Source organism: Nuphar pumila, chromosome 13 (assembly GCF_984573655.1).
Source record: "Nuphar pumila chromosome 13, dmNupPumi1.hap1.1, whole genome shotgun sequence".
In the NCBI taxonomy this organism is placed as follows: Eukaryota; Viridiplantae; Streptophyta; class Magnoliopsida; order Nymphaeales; family Nymphaeaceae; genus Nuphar; species Nuphar pumila.
In genome coordinates this window covers 84,080,259-84,096,908 of record NC_143261.1, presented here as the reverse complement: position 1 = coordinate 84,096,908, position 16,650 = coordinate 84,080,259, and the positions used below count along the sequence as shown (strand labels likewise).

General features: G+C 41.2%; 1 pseudogene; it reads left to right on the top strand.

The window, feature by feature from the left end:
- The first annotated feature begins 5,695 nt into the window (after positions 1-5,695).
- Positions 5,696-8,590, top strand: LOC149818934 (G-type lectin S-receptor-like serine/threonine-protein kinase SD2-2 pseudogene; annotated as a pseudogene).
- The last annotated feature ends 8,060 nt before the right edge of the window (positions 8,591-16,650 follow it).

Sequence of the window (16,650 nt, the reverse complement as noted above, 5' to 3'; positions counted from 1 at the left end):
CACATATATCTACACACACACATAAACGCACACACACGCATACACCACCCACACACAAAAACATGAAGTGAGGAGGTAGCAATGCATTTCTGCCTCGCCCCTTCCGAAGACGGTGGTCCAGACTGATTATTGCAGCTATGGTCCAACAATAACCGACCTCATAAGCTCCAGCCTTCACTTGTACCATAAAATCTAACTCTAATTCGCTGCAAAACCCCGATAATAGGATGTCCTGATCTCCTTCTCGTCAACGCAGCTGCTGAAGGCAAGCCACCGGAGTGAAAACCTCTTACAGTGCCTCAGGCCAGCAAGGTCCAACCAGCGCTGCAATTCGTTAGGAAGAGAGACGTGTAGCAGGAGACCAAATCATTGTTCACCAGTTCAAATTGAGTCATGGCAGACTGTGTTGGTCGGTGAACACAATACCAACAATAGGGAAAAAAAGGTTGGGGCGATGATCAGATCATAGCCTGTCGATTGCCAATCCACTCCAACGGAAGAATCTGCCGTTATTTCAACCAATGGTGCATACCTGCTCATTCCATATCAGCTTCCCTTAAGCGCTGGAGTAAGCACCGATTTAGACATAAACAAGTGTATCAGGCTTGGGTGGTGTCATTTCAGATCATCATCTGGAAACTTTGGCAACTGTGGAATGCCATATTATTTGAAAATTCTTCACTGCAAGGGCATCAAATTCTGCATAGCTGTGGCAGGGCCATAAGAGAACACATTCTTAGGATATGCAATGCCTCTGTTCACACTAGTGTCCGATTGTGGCAAAATGATGGTAGATGGACTTCCCTGCCAGTTGATTGGGTTAAAATCAACATCTCTTTGTTTATTCCATCAGCGTTGGCATGTGGGCTTCACAGTGCGTGATCATCAGGGCCACTATATAGCTGCAAACAGTTTTTCTGCCAGTTCCGATGTCAGGGGCAGGGGGTTCTTTCTTGCTGAGCCAGAATTCTCATCCAAATCCTGTATATGTAATCTTATTATAGAGACTACATGAAAAGACCAACTCAGGGAAGTCAGACAAAGTATGGAGCAAAGGAGTAGACGAGCAGAATTACGTCATATCGTGGAACACCTACTTAGCAATTTCAACGGTGATCTTGTGTATTCCAAAAGAATCTAACCATGTGGCTTGGCTAGATCTTTAGATGTTTTAGGTTCTTTAAACCAAGAGCTCATTTGGCATGATTTGAGTCCTGATTGGGCTCCCCCCTTTGTAAATTATTTTATTGATTCCTTAGAAAATAACTGGTAGGGATCCGCCTAACCCCATCTTTCTCTGTAAAAAGAAAAAAAAGGGTGAGATAAATGTTTTGGAAGCACACATTACTCCATGCAACATGTATATTCCATATAACATTTACAGAATAGAAAACATGTATACTGAATAATCATTATTTTTTCATCTATAGCATTTCTATAGCCCTTAGAATTTAAAAAGAAAAAGATAAAAAAATTATAAATTTAAAAGAAACACTTTAAAAATAAAGTTATTGTTATAATATTGTAACATTATCATGTTGTTTTAAATTTATATTTTAAAATATCTTTATTCTAAAACGTGCTATTATATGATCTTGAGACTGATAGTTATAACACCACCACGGGGTTGCCTGCATAGCCAGTAGTGTGGTTGTGAGTAGGGGTGTCAACGGGTCGGGTTTACCTGAACCAAACCCTATAGGGTCCGGGTATGGTGATAAATACATGAATTTGTGAAAATTTTATACCAGACTCGGGCCTAACCCGAGTTTCGATTAAGACTGACAATTTTTCATTGTAAAAATAATAAAAAATATTATTTTATCAGGTATAGTCCTGATCTGGTTCATGTAGTTTTTATCAGGTCTGGGTATGGTTTCTCTTATAATAGACCTGATTAGACCCGAGTCCAGAACCGATACCATACCCGAATATCTGGTCCAAGTCTGGTTTTACATGAGGCTCAAGTACATGAAAAAAAGGCTGATTAGTGCCTTTGTCACAGGTACATAAAAAAGGCTGATACTTATAACTACATGAGGCTCAAGTTTAGCTTTTAAGCTTGTCATTGTCAAGCTCAAGCCACAAAAGTTCTTTGAATGAAGCTTGAACAGCCTAGTGACTTTGTCACAGGTACATACCATTTAGAGGGACATGTCTATACGACACACTACAACACATGGACAAGCCACATGACACGTTAAGACAAGTATGACTAACATTTTATTATTATTTTATTTTATTGATATTATTTTAAAAGAAATCCTATCCAGGTCAGATTCGAAACAAATGTCTGGTTTATTAGGATCTCGGTCAGATTTATGGCAAGTATGTTATATTAGTTATGAACTCGTCTGACCTGTTTGAAAGTTCACACATGAAAAATCAAATAGATTTTAGAAATTTACAGCAAATACATACCACAGAGTAAGGGGTCTCAACGGATCGGGTTTGGTTCGGACCCAGGTAAAACTAGACTCAGGCCTGATTTGAGATGATGGTACCAGGTTTAGATCCAGGTTCAATCAAACCCATCATAAGCGATACCATACCCGGATCCTATAAGGGTAAAATAATATTTTTACCTTTTTTTATATTGAAAAATTGTGGATCTTAGTCGGAACTCGGATCTGGCCTGGTATGAAATTTCACAAACCATACCTTACTCCATATATTAATGGAAACCTTTGGGTCCAACCCGGATTCTAATCAAACCTTATCATTTATTAACAAACCCTGACCCTATAGGGTTTGTAGGGGTTGAGTCCATGTCAAGCCCGACCCATTGACACCCCTACCACAGAGACAGATCAGATCCAGGATTCCAGTGTCAGGTCTAGATCATGAACCAGACCCACTCTTCAAAATTTAGATCCAATGTTGGGTATAACTCCCTAAACCATATCCATCTTATTTTCATCTCTTGGAAGGCTGATTAACCCTACAAATGATAAGGTTCACTATTTGAATATTGTCGGCAAGGGAAAATCTCATGATAAATTAAATTTTTTTAGTAAAATCTTGAAAATATAGGTATATATAATAAACTTAGTGCTATATAATTACATAATGATACAAAAAAAATAAAAATAAAAATGTTAAAATTGTTAATATAGTGAAATTATCATATTAGGATTATGGTATTTTAAAATTATGCAATATCTTGAAATTATCATAATAGTTCTATATTTTTACCAGCTTGTAAAATTTCACGATATTTTCAAATACCGTTCATATTTATGACTATGCTCTAACTTGGCACTTGGCAGTATTGCATTTATGGAAGATTTCCATGAAAGTAATTGTTTACTTAAAAGCACATCATTAACAAATAGGATGAAGATAAACTTTAATGTAATTGACTTCCATTTGTGAGGTTGTGGAATGATTTTTTTTTTTTTAAATAGGTAAACTAGGAGAAAGGGGGGCAAATGGATCACATTAGGGTCAGACCTTGGATCGAATTCCAACACATTGTTTTTTGAAATGGATATTAAAACAGAATCCAAATATCGTTTTTGGATATGATCCTGACCTTGGTCACACTGTTTTTGGATCCAGTTAGACATTTTCTGTTAGATCCATGTCTAGATCTATGTAGGTGAATCCTTGTTACAAGTTCCTCAGACTGTGACTGATCTTGTTGGAGCCCAAGGTTGGAAATCTGAGTTATGTTGTACTTTTTTACATGTGAATATACTTGTTCTCAAGACATTTTTTATGGATCTAATAATATTATAGTCACAAATATTGGTATCGGCTATATCTCAGTGAGGCTATTTTTGAAGATATTATAGGTTTGGTGCTAAAATCTTGAAAAAAACTTGGGGCTTTAAAAAATATAAAAAAATAGCACAAATAAGTAAAAAAACATCATGTTTAGACAAAAAATACATATATAATAAAAGAAATAAGTAAAAAATATAAAAAAGAAGGAGAACATATTTAAGATATAAAAATAAATAAAAACAATAAAACAAATTAATAATATCATGATAATATCACGAGCATATCGTGATAGTATCACGATATTTTACCTATATTATTGTTTGCTGATTTTACAGTGATAATATCACGATATTATGAAAATGTCACTGATCATATCGGTGACAATGAATAATATCATAGATAAACTAGTTCCAAATCCAGATCTACCTCATCCAATCCTTCTCGGATTCAGAATCGGATCAACTGTAATCCAGTAGTCTATATCAAACCTATTTTTAACCCCCGACAGCAAGGCGTCTTCAATTGGCTCAGGTCATGGATTGCATGTCAGCATGCAGGTTTAAGTTGGATGTCTGCCTAGTGTGGGTTGGTTTTTTATTCGGATCTGGTATCCCATTCCAGGTCAGTGACATGAATGGTGTCCAACATGGCATGCCATTTACAAGTATTAACACGTCTCAAGGCTAGGGATGGCAATGGGGTGGGGGGGGGGGGAACAAGGTCTCCACCCCCGCCCCGCCTCAAGATTAGAACCTCCATCCTCGCACGGGGATGGATTTTAACCTCCACCCCTGCCTTCATCCCCGTTTCATGTCCTCCATCCCCGGTTCAAACGGGGATGAGGCGAGGCCGGGTGGGGCTGTTGCGGGGAAAAGTGGCGGGGACAGGGCAGGGAAAAGTGTACGTCCAACCCCGCCTCCATCCCTGAACGGGGATGGATTTTAACCTTCATCCCCGTCTCATACCCTTCATCCCCGGTCCAAATGGGGCGAGGCGGGCCCCGCTTTCCCCCGGCCCACTGCCATCCCTACTCAAGGCTATTTTACATGCAGTAAAGGATATTGTATTCAATAATCGGATTTACATTCAATAAAGGATCTTGCGAATAGGCTTAAAGTACTGGATTTGGTTATTTCCTGGTCAATGTTTGAATTGGAACCATGACTTAAGTCCTAATTATATATATAGAGTATTTTTTTGAAATCTCCTGATTTTATTGCAAGATTTTTTGAAGACCAAGTAATCCTAAGAAAACACCATATTTTCAAAATATCAGCTTTTGTAAAGGTATTGTGTTTTTATCATGATATTATCATGGGATTAATGTGATTTATATTTTTCATGTATTTTATGTTGATTTATTATATTTTTCATGTATTTTATGTTTTCTTATATTTCACGTACTTTATTATATGCGTTTAAAATTGCAATATACTGATATTTTCTCAAGAAAAAAAAATTCAGCAATGTCAAAGAGCTTTTCTCAGGAAAATCTCGGGATAAATTTATACAATTGATTTGTTGGGAAATCTTTAAAAATATCGTCATGGATATAAAAAATAAAAAATAGAAAATGCACATAAAACTACAGACAAAACTAACTAAAGCAAGACGTGAAAAAAAGGTTTTTATCTTGTAACATCACACAACATTTTCTTTTAAATAATTGGATCAACTTGAGAAATCGCTATCACGATATTTTCAAAATATCGTCGGTATTTGTTAATTAGCTTGCAAGTCGGTCCCCAACCTGAGTAGTGCCAAACCAGCATTTCGGGTCCATACGTGAAAAGCTCCCGACCCAACTCTTATTTAGTGCACTCCAAAAAACGATGCTTCCAAAAGGGCACAAATGCAGACTGACACGGACGGTCACGCAAAACCCTGAACCCTCTCTCTCTCTCTCTCAAAATCCATGGCGTCCTTCCTAGAAAGCCCTGACTAACGGCGAAAATACGCCAAGAACATGGACGGAAAACGGTCGTCCATATTCCTCTTCTCCGTCGCCTTCTTCCTCACAGTATCGTCTCTTAGATCGGCCTCCAGGACGTCGGCAGCAGAAAACGCAGTGGTCCACGCCGCAGCCCTAACTCATCTCTCGCATTCTCCGCCCGATTCCGGGAAGGGAACTACGATCCTCACGGGAAGACGCCCGGTCGAGCTCGAATCCCGCCAGAGATCGGAGGTTGCAGAAAACTCTTCGTTCCGGGGGTTGAACTCCGAAAGGGCGTCGGTTCGGAGTGAGAGAAGGTCACTCGAGCTCCGATCGAGTTCGAAATCAAAGAAGATCTCCCGGAGTTACAAACAGTATCGTTACCTAAGGGCGGAGATTTCAGCGAATTTGAGTCCAGAACCCGTCGACCGCGGAGGTCTCGGCAGTTTCCGGCCGGAGAGCAGAGTTTCCGAGCTTCTCCGCACGAATTCAAGTGATTCGACAGCGAATTCGACGACGGCGATGGTCTTGATCAGGGAGAATTCGACGATCCTGAGCGGGAATCGAACCTTCGAGCTAGGGTTCTTCGTTCCGAGCGTTGGTTCCGGCTGGTTCCTCGGCATCTGGTACGCCGGCATTCCCGTCCCGACCTACGTCTGGGTCGCGAACCGCGAGATCCCGATCCACGACCCTGGGGATGCCGTAGTGGCGCTTCTGCAGGAGAGCGGCCGGCTGACGGTGATGGACTCCGCCGGAAGGGTCGCCTGGCAGTCCGATAATTCCGAGAGGGCGGTGGGAGCGGCGCTGCTCGACAACGGAAACCTGGTGCTTCTCGACGGAACGGGGAGCCTCGTTTGGCAGAGCTTCGACTCGCCGGCGGACACGTGGCTTCCGGAGATGCCGATCACGGCCCGCCAGAGGATCACCTGCTGGCGGAGCCCTGCCGACCCGGCGCCTGGGATCTACTCGCTCCGCCTCCGCCCGCCGGTGTACGGCGAGTTCGTGCTCGAGTGGCGCTTGCAGAGGTCCTACTGGTCGTCGGGACTATGGACGGACGGCGCCTTCTCCGGCGTGCCGGAGATGACCGTGCCTTACATCTACAAGTTCCGCTTCGAGAAGCCCTTCACCCCGGACGCCTACTTCGTCTACAGCGAGCCCGAGGCGGATTTCCGCCCGCTGTCGCGGTTCACAGTCGACAGCTCCGGCGTCATCCGGCAGTTCACCTGGTCCTCCCAAGCGACCATTTGGAACATGTTCTGGTCCCGCCCGGAGGACCCCTGCCGCGTCTACGCCGTCTGCGGCTCCCTTGGCGTCTGTACTGGTGACCCGGAGGGCGTCTGTACCTGCCTCGCCGGGTTCCAGCCGGCGGATTCTCTCAGCTGGGATGCCGGAGATCATTCCGCCGGTTGCCGCCGCTTGTCGGCTGTCGACGGCGGGGACGGATTCGTCATCCTCGCCTCTTCCGCCGCTGCCGCTTGGGACGATGCCGATGTGGTTTCATTCGCTGGTGTCACGGGAGAATCGTGCCGGATGTCCTGCCTGAAGAACCTCTCCTGCATTGCCGTGAGCCACAACGAGGCGACCGGCTGGTGCCGGAATCTGTACGGGCCGGTGCTCAGTCTCGCGAATTCGACGGCCGGCGGGGAGGGAGGGGGGATTCTGTACGTAAGGGTTCCGTTTGAATACGCGACGGTTAGGGATGGTGATGATGGTGCGGGGGGTAAGGGGAAGCCGACGTCTTTACTGGTGGGTTTGGTGGTGGGTTTGAGCGGGGCCGTGCTGGTGGTTTTCGCTCTGGTGGTTCTGCAATTGGTGGTTTTGAGGAGGCGACGGCGGTTGGGGAAGCGGTGGGAAGTAGCAGGGGAGGAGGTCGAAGTGGTGGAGGTGCGCGGGCTGAAGTCCTTCTCCTACCGGGAGCTCCACGACGCGACCCGCGGCTTCTCGGAGAAGCTCGGCCACGGCGGGTTCGGGGTGGTCTTCCGTGGGGATCTCGCGGACTCCACGCCGGTGGCCGTGAAGCGCTTCGAGCGCCGGCCGGGGAGCGGCGACAAGGAGTTCCGGACGGAGGTGTGCACGATCGGCGCCATCCAGCACGTCAATTTGGTGCGGTTGAGGGGGTTCTGCACGGAGAACTCGGATCGGCTGCTCGTCTACGACTACATGGCAAACGGCTCGCTGAGCTCATTCCTCCGGCAGGACGGCGAGCTGATCCTCGACTGGAAGACGCGGTTTTCGGTCGCCATCGGGACGGCGAGGGCGCTCGCGTACCTCCACGATGGGTGCCGGGACTGCATCATACATTGCGACGTGAAGCCCGAAAACATACTCATTGACGGGGATTTCACGGCGAAGCTATCGGATTTCGGGTTGGCGAAGTTGGTGGGCCGGGAATTCAGCCGAGTGCTCACGACCATGAGGGGGACGAGAGGGTACCTCGCGCCGGAGTGGATCTCTGGCGTGGCCATCACCGCGAAGGCGGACGTCTACAGCTACGGGATGACGCTGGTGGAGATAATTGCCGGTCGAAGGATATCGGCGTCGGTGGCGGAGGGAGAGGGGGGAGGGGAGGAGGAGGAGAATGGGAGCGTGGGGATGGAGGCGGGGGAAGAGCGATGGTTCTTCCCGGCTTGGGCCGCGAGACAGATCATCTGCGGCAACGTCGGGGCCGTGGTCGACCCGAGGTTAGCCGGGACGTGCGATATGGAGGAGGTGGCGCGTGTGGGGATGGTGGCAGTGTGGTGCATACAGGACGAGGAGAGCGAGCGGCCGTCGATGGGGAGGGTGGTGAAGATGCTGGAGGGGACGGTGGAGGTGGGCGTGCCGCCGCCGCCGAAGTCGCTCCAGGCATTGATAGCGGATGCTGCCGGTGGGGGGTTCTCTGGTGGGACGTCCATCATCGGAATTGCAGGTTCATCCTCGTCGGAATAGTTTGGAGGGAGAAATTGAGTGAGATACAGAGGGGAAGAATCACAGGCGGCCGAAATTGTGACTTGTGAGAGAGACGAGGGTATGGATGGCATTTCGGAGTTTAGTTTTTGGAGGATTTGAGTTTGGTCTTTCTTAATTTTAAAATCATGGGATTAACAGAGGGATGAGAGGATTAAGAGAGAAGTATCAAAGGAATTTGCAGGAAGATGGTCATTCTTAATTTTAAATGAGAGGATTAAGAAAGAAGTACAGAGGGAGGAAGATGGTCATCAACCCCGCAAAGATTGTAATCTTTGGTGACTCCTTTTTGGAGAATAACATGCATGAAGTAAAGATGAAATAGCGCTCATTAGATTAGAGAAAATGAGCAACAGTTTGGACATGGTCCCTGGCACCTAGAGAAAACACACGAGAACCCATTTTTGGGAGTCCAAACAAAGTTTGTGGGCTCATCTTGTAGGGATGTTAGGGTTTGTTTGCATGCGAGGAGTCTCGTATTTCTCGATCAAAATCATTGCTGTTTGCGTCAGATTTCATGGGATCTTGGTCATCAAATTCTACAAAAAGAGGGGATGACTATCGTAAATGGATTGGTAGTGCCCCACCACCTAGCATAGCGGGCTTGGTTCGAATCATATTGGGGCCTACCCAAAGGAGGAGCCATTAAAACTTGTCAAGTGATGAATCTATCTTACCCTGTTTATCAAAGAATTTCTTGGTTCTAACTGATGTGGATTTCATCATTACTGTCAACTTTTATCACAAGTAGGTGGGGGTTGTCTGGTGCCATCCCCTCCCTCCCCTTTTCCGATGATCACTATTTGCTCGGTAGAACAGTTGCTAGTAAATGACAAAGAGAAAGGGATCGGCTATGGAATGCGTCGAGTTCATTTCTTTTTCACCACTCTACGAGTGTCACTTACACCAGTTTGATAAGCTTAATGCCGGTGAGTTCAGGTGTGTCCTGATAATCTAATGCTGTGAATGGTTGTATCTGGGCCAGACCAAGGTCCAATGTAGAGGTAGAGGTACCATGTTCAATTGTGATTAGGGATGGTTAATGGGCTGAATGCGCTGAGTTTGAAGTGTTCAAGCTTGGCTCATTCTTGTGGCATGCGGAGCCCAAGTTAAATGAGCTGAGTTTGATATGGTGTTTAAAAAAATACCTTGATTTAGAGGTGAAGGATAAGATTACAAAAATATACATGTAAAATATATTAAAAATATATTTTTTACTACCTAACGAGCTTATACCAATCGAGCCCAGATGAGTATCTTGTTCGTATTCAGCTTGCTGAACCTATTTACGAGTTTTAATGAGCTCTATAAAAATCAAACATGAGTCCAGTGGCTCGGCTTGTTTCTCAGCCCTAATTGTGATTGGATCTGGCTTGGTAAAAATCAGACCCAAGTTATTCATGTAACCCCTATTATCAAAATTTCAAGATCAATGGCTCAGTGTTGCCCAAAAGGAGGGCATTATGATAGCAAAGGTTTTGTCAGATATAGCTTCACTGTCGATAGAATCTAATTGAAAGGACAAGCCACCAGATTGTCATTCTTCAATTGAAATCTTGTAACCATGCTTCGGGAGATCTGCCTAGCTTATCGAGATAAAAAAAAAGATTTTGCATGTATTTCTGGATTCTGACTAAACGAGGCTCAAAATCAATAATATTCGGACATTGTAGTTTAACTTGATTTATTAACCAGACCTACTTTAATGGGTCCAGACTCTAGTATCCAGTCAATATCAGGTCTGGTTGGATAAGAGCTGAGTACCTGACCCGTTGACAGCCTTAATTGATAAATGATTTGCTTCTACAAACACTCTCCTTGGTCAGGTAGCTTTTTTTTCATATTTATAACCTGAAGAAACCACACCTGTCAGGAAGACCTGGCCGTGCCGGCTCAGCCTGCCATATCTACGGTCATTCTGCAGGCGGCATAAAAGTCCGAAGCTAGGACCCCGCCCGTGGGGTCTATGCTGGTGATAGGCTTGCACAAAATAAGAGTGGAGCGTTGCCTTGAAGCATGCTTGGCCCATCTAAGGCATCAAAGTTCGGTAGGTTAAAACCCTAAACATAGATTGTGTTGGACCTGATCTGTATCAAGTGGATCTCATTTTTGTGTTCTATGAAGTGCTGGAGTATTTCTAGCGATTCGATCATTGGGATCCAAACTAGATCAGGCAAAATAGAGTTGAATCTGCTTCTGGATTTTAGGTTATAATACCGACCTGATTAAAAAAAAGGACCGAGAAGAAAGTGTTTACAAATAAAAAATGCAAAGGTGTTGGATTTGATCCAGATCCAACAGAAAGTACCTTTCCAACTTCGACTCCAAATCAAGAAAACATCTGATCATGTAAATCCAAATAATATCTGAATATACATCTGGATCTTATTTGAAAAGACATATCCAAGAATATTATATCAGATTCAGATCGGAGGTATAGCTGAATCAAATCCATTTGCAACCCACCAAGAAACAAGAAAAGGACCAATCAGAAAACCCTAACAAACACAAAAAGAAAACAAAAGAATAAAAACCCACCAACAAAAACAGAAAGAAGAAGAATAAGACGAAGAAGAAATAATCGGCCGTACCTCAGCATATAGGAAGAAGGCAATCCCAAATAGAGCCTCAAGAGGTGATTGTTCACCATTACCGACACCAACGAGAGAGAGAGAGAGAGAGAGAGAGAGAGAGAGAGAGAGAGAGAGAGGTACCTATCGATGGGTCAACAAAGTAGAGGGCATCCAGCAGTCCGGCGGAGGGCATCCTTCATTTTGAGGATTTGGGTTTTTTCAAAAGGGAATGAAAAGAAGAAGGAAGGGAGCCCTAGCGGAACTCTAGAACTGTCGCTGTTTTTTTAGCGTAGATTTAACAGTAGTTTTGAACTGCCATTGTAGGTTGGTATAAATTTAGCGACAATTTTGAACTGCCATTGTAGGTTAGCTTAGATTTAGTGGCAGTTTTGAACTGCTGCTGTGGGTTTACCAATAGCAGCTTTCGCCAAATTGCCTTTCAACAATGGCAATTTTTTAAAGTGCCCCCTGTATAAATTGCCAATGAACCCCTTATTATATTGTGGTTGCTAGTAACTTCTAATATTATTGAGTATCTCAAAACAAACTTTTTTTTTTCGAAAAAAATGATCGTATGACAAAAATGATGCATTAAAAAAATGCCTCACAATTTATTAAATTTGCTAAATGGACAATTGTTACAGTCCAAAAAAATGACTATATCCATATCTAGTGCCCAGGACCTAGACGCCACCTCCAAAGCCCCAAGAGGGTCGATCAACAGTGTGGGTTTTAAGATGATGACATGACAACTGGCGTGACTTCTCTAATTAAGGAAAGCTAATTGTTTAGAGTCCCAAATAGAAATAAGAAAAACTGGATACGTGGCATCATATAGAGGCAAGTTAATTAGTAAAGGGGTGCCACATGAGGGGGACATGAATTCAGAGAGTCCTAAAGGACATCTCTCCTTTCTAAAAATTCATTAGTTGCTTTTAATTAAGAGTCCTTAATTAGTTCATTTAATTAGTATGGAGTTCTTAATAGAATAGGAGTCCTAGCTTAAATGGGTTCTTGACTTTTTTTAATTAGATAAAGTGTTGGTTAATCAAGACTCAACCCTAACCCCTCCATATAAAGAGGTCTAAGGAGAGCTCATATCAGTATTAAATAAGATTAGAAGTTCTCACATCTCTCTCTAACCATCCATCTCTTTTTCTCTCTCTTCTTTCTTTTTTTTTCTCATTTCTCTCTACTTTCTCTCTTCTCTCATGACCCCCGGTCCTCCGTGGACCCCTTTGCATATCAGATCTATGAGGGTTGGATGATGTAATACTTAGCAATTTTCTAAAATTTAAAAATTTATTTAATTTAATTTAATAATAAATTTTAATGTTAATTCATTAATTAATAATATAAGTTATTACATCACATTGAATCATGATAGTGAATCCTATATTGGATTGTGGGCTCTTTAGATAGAATCCATAGTCCATGTAAGAGAAGTGTCCAACTAGAAAACCTTTTAGAGAGAGAATTTGAGACCCAATAGGAAACCCAACCCTCCTCTATATAAAGGAGGTTGAACATCCTTATTAGAAAACACTATTGACATTGTTTTAGAAGGGGAGAGAGAGTAACATGTTTTAGAGAGGAAGAGAGCTAGGAGAAAAGAAGATCGACCAATGATTTCTTTTTCGTGATTTTTTTTTGGTGATTGGTCATAGGATTCGATCATACTCATGTTTTTATTCATTTTTGCATGTTTAATCTGATACAAGGTTTGTACCATGGCGTTGGACAACAACCACTTGAGTTGAAAAGAGATCTATGATCTCTTTTGTATTCCGATAGTGTTTTAGTAGAGTTTTATCACGCTTTTATCTTTATTCACGTGTTCGGTATTTTATTCATTAATATTTGCGTCAAGGTATGAGATTTCACATTATTCAACATGTTTAGGATCTAGTATAAGTCGATCAAGCATGAAATCATGTTTCTACAATTTGATTTCAGTTGTATTGATATTTAAAACCCTATTTTGCTTTTGTAATATTCATTTTAATTCGTAGGAGTGATTTAACATGTTTTTCAGTGGAAAATGATTTACATTTGGGTTTAAATTCATGTTATATGTTAGATTTAATGTTTACAACATTCTTAAATATTTATAGGTATGAATATGATGCATTTTTAATGAATCAAAATTGTTGGATGTATTTTTTATGAAAATCATGAAGTTCTTAATGTGTTTTCTTAAAAATTATATTTTGTCTTGTTTATTTATTTCGATCAGCCTTAAGAAAAATCTAGTTCTCCAAATTGGTGAACTCATAAATCCTAAAAATTTTTGAAGATGTTTCAGACATATGGAAGCAATTTTAAAAAAAAGTTTGGGATCAAATGTGTCACGGTTTGGAAGATAAGACCTCCACAAGTTGATAAAAAATTTCTATCATAAGAGGAAATCTATTTAGACTATATAGTTTAGTAAAAATCATATCTCCCAAAATATTCTAAATTTATGCTTGAGATTTTTATGTGTTAGTTTGTATATGGTAGAATATATGAAAAAAATCTTGTAGGTTGATTTTTTATGATTTAGAAATTAAAATTCATGGAAGTTTGGTCTAGAACTTTTAATTTCTGAAAAATAGTGTGTTAAATAACAAAAATATCTTATATCATGAAATTTTTAATTATTTTTGAGAAACAGATTTAAGTCTAGTTTTTTAGTGACTTGTGTCAGACATATCAAGCCAAACATAAAAATCCTAGAATTTATTTCATTATATGGGATGCATGACTGATTTTTCTTTGAAAAGACTAAACCAGACAAGATTGTTTTGTGAACAAAAAATAGTCAGTGTTTCCAAAATTTTTATTTTCTAATCTGAATTGAGTTTAGGTCAGGGTTCTTGTAGATAACTAACATATACATGAAACTACAATAAAAATCTTATATCCTGATTCATTTTGTATGATTTATGGTTGAGTTTCTAAGAATAGGTAAAATTTTGTTTTTACAGTGTTTGCATATAAATAGTTTTGGCCTGTTTGCATATCATGCATTGAATTGCATGTATATAATGATTCTATATTTGAACCAGGTGTATTATGTGCAGCATGATGATAATGTATATCATGATGTGATCTTATATGTGCTTATGATAATCATGTACAACATGCTATAGTATGTGGCTTATGAGGTTGATAAGCCACATAATGTTTAATGCTTACTTGAATGCTTGAGACAGTTTGGGAGGTAAACCATATGGTATTGTGGCTTATGGTTGATCTACATGTGGTTCTATTGAGGCTTTGTGCTAGTGCAATATTACTGTACTATTTTAGCCTGAGGATGGTGAGGGTTGGCTTCAACTGATAGTATATTAGTATACTAAGAAAAATGACAACCTTGGGTGAGGATGTCCTTTGTTGTCCCGACATTGAGTGAGGATGCCTAATGTTTTGGCTTAGGGTGTGGATGCCTAATGTCAGTTGAAGGACATGTATAAGACCCGGTTAATAAAATACAATTGTGTCTAGTTAAGATACACTTGAAAACTGCCTTAGACTTCAAATTTTTTCTTGTGACAGTACCCACAGAGGGGTCAGGAGAAAACTTAAATTAATAGCAAGTAAAATACTCATGTATGCAAAAATAATTGTCAATAATAGAGATAAAAGTTACCTCATGCATTATTTCATGTATCATGTATGCATGGGTGCATGCATTAAGTGAGACTATAAGCATGTTCGAATTTTGATGCATTGGTTTCTGTATCATGTGTTGTTGCAAGTATGTTTGAATTATTGTTATGTGCTTAAATATTTTCTAAGGCTGATGTATGTTGGATTTATGCTTTATTCTTTACTGTTGAATAATGTGAGATTTCATACAAGAATTATGAGTTGTCGCCCATCATTTAATATTTTTAGATTATGAAACTCAAGCTTAACTGAATAGGTAATAGCAGGACTTGCTTGCTAAAGATGGGAAATTTATGATTGGTTGTTAGATTCTAAACGTTATGTGATGAATTTAAACTTTGTGAACTTAAAGTTAAAGTTTATTAAGTTTTAATTATGGTTCAAACTATCTCATTTTAAATTAGGGTTTAAAATGAATGGTTGGTGTATTGGGATGTCAATATGTGATGTACCCCATATCCATGGAATGTTTTTCACTTTAAAAAAATACTGTATGTCATAATTTTGACAAAGGGATCTTGTCTTTGGCATCTCTTTCATAAGCTTAGTTCTAGTGGACTATTAAATGCTAGCGCTTACGCACAAGCTGAGCCCCTAGAGTATAGTCTGGTTGAAGCAGGACCATGATCAGTCTTGGAGTCATTCACTTTTTTTTTTTTTAAATTTCATGTATTTTTGGGAGTGAATTTGGGGCCGTTACAGACAACCAACCCTTCTTTGGAGCCCGAGCTCTCCTAATGCCTGGATCGTGCATTTTGCACTTTTGGCAAGCCGAGTGGTATCTCCATATTGCAGATCATGTGTATGCATTTTTGAACATGAGGAACCTCATCTCAACCTGCTACAGACCTCCCATGTACCTCTACCAACCTTTCTTAGCCTTAGACTAGTTTTTGTTAGCTTCATAGGTCCAAAAACACAAAATCACATCTTTTCGGGTGCCTAAAATACCCAAATTCATCAAATCGATAAACTCTGATAATTAGCAGCCTTTCCTTGAGTTTAGGACTTATCCTAGACCCGCATACACATTCTTAGGCGTCCCTATAACTCCTAGAAAATATATATGTTTGAGCTCAAAGTATATTGTTCAAGCTCGGCTTGGCTCCAAGCTTGAGCCGAGCCAAGCCGAGCTGATCCTAGACCTTTACAGCACGAGCTGAGCCTAGCCTAGACCGTACATAAAAAATGTCCACAACGGTGGGATTAATCCTTGAGCTTTTGAGAAATGGGCAGGACTCACCAGTAGGGTACAATCCTTTTTGTCTGTCATCAATAGATTGTCAATAATTAAAATAAACTTGCTGGCAACTGGATTCAAACATACCACCTTCTTAAACCATTAAAGAAACAACAACTGTTGTACTATAGTAGAAATAAAAAATATACATATAACTTATACAAGCCTAATTGAAAGCTTCAACGAGTTCACTCACTTGATCAAGCTCAGCTCGTTTATCTAAACTGAGCCTGGTCTTGTGTTCAAGCTCTTAGCGGACAAGTTCAAGCTGAGCTTAAACGAGCCGAGCTTGAGCTAGTTTGGCTAGTTGTGCATCCCTAGGAACAAAACCAGGTGACTTAATGAGCCCACCTCCCTGTGAGGTAAAATTTCCGGTTTAGGACAAGACCACCCAAGCTTACGTGCCCCAATTGACCAGTGTGTTAAAAAATCTTAGGATCCATGTGCTAGAGATCTTATGATCTCTTATACATCCATTTCATGCAGTCTTAGATCTAAGATTCGAAGCAATCAAATGTGAACTCAATTTTTACATGTTAAAAATATTCAGTCAATTATTCTAGACTGTATCTATT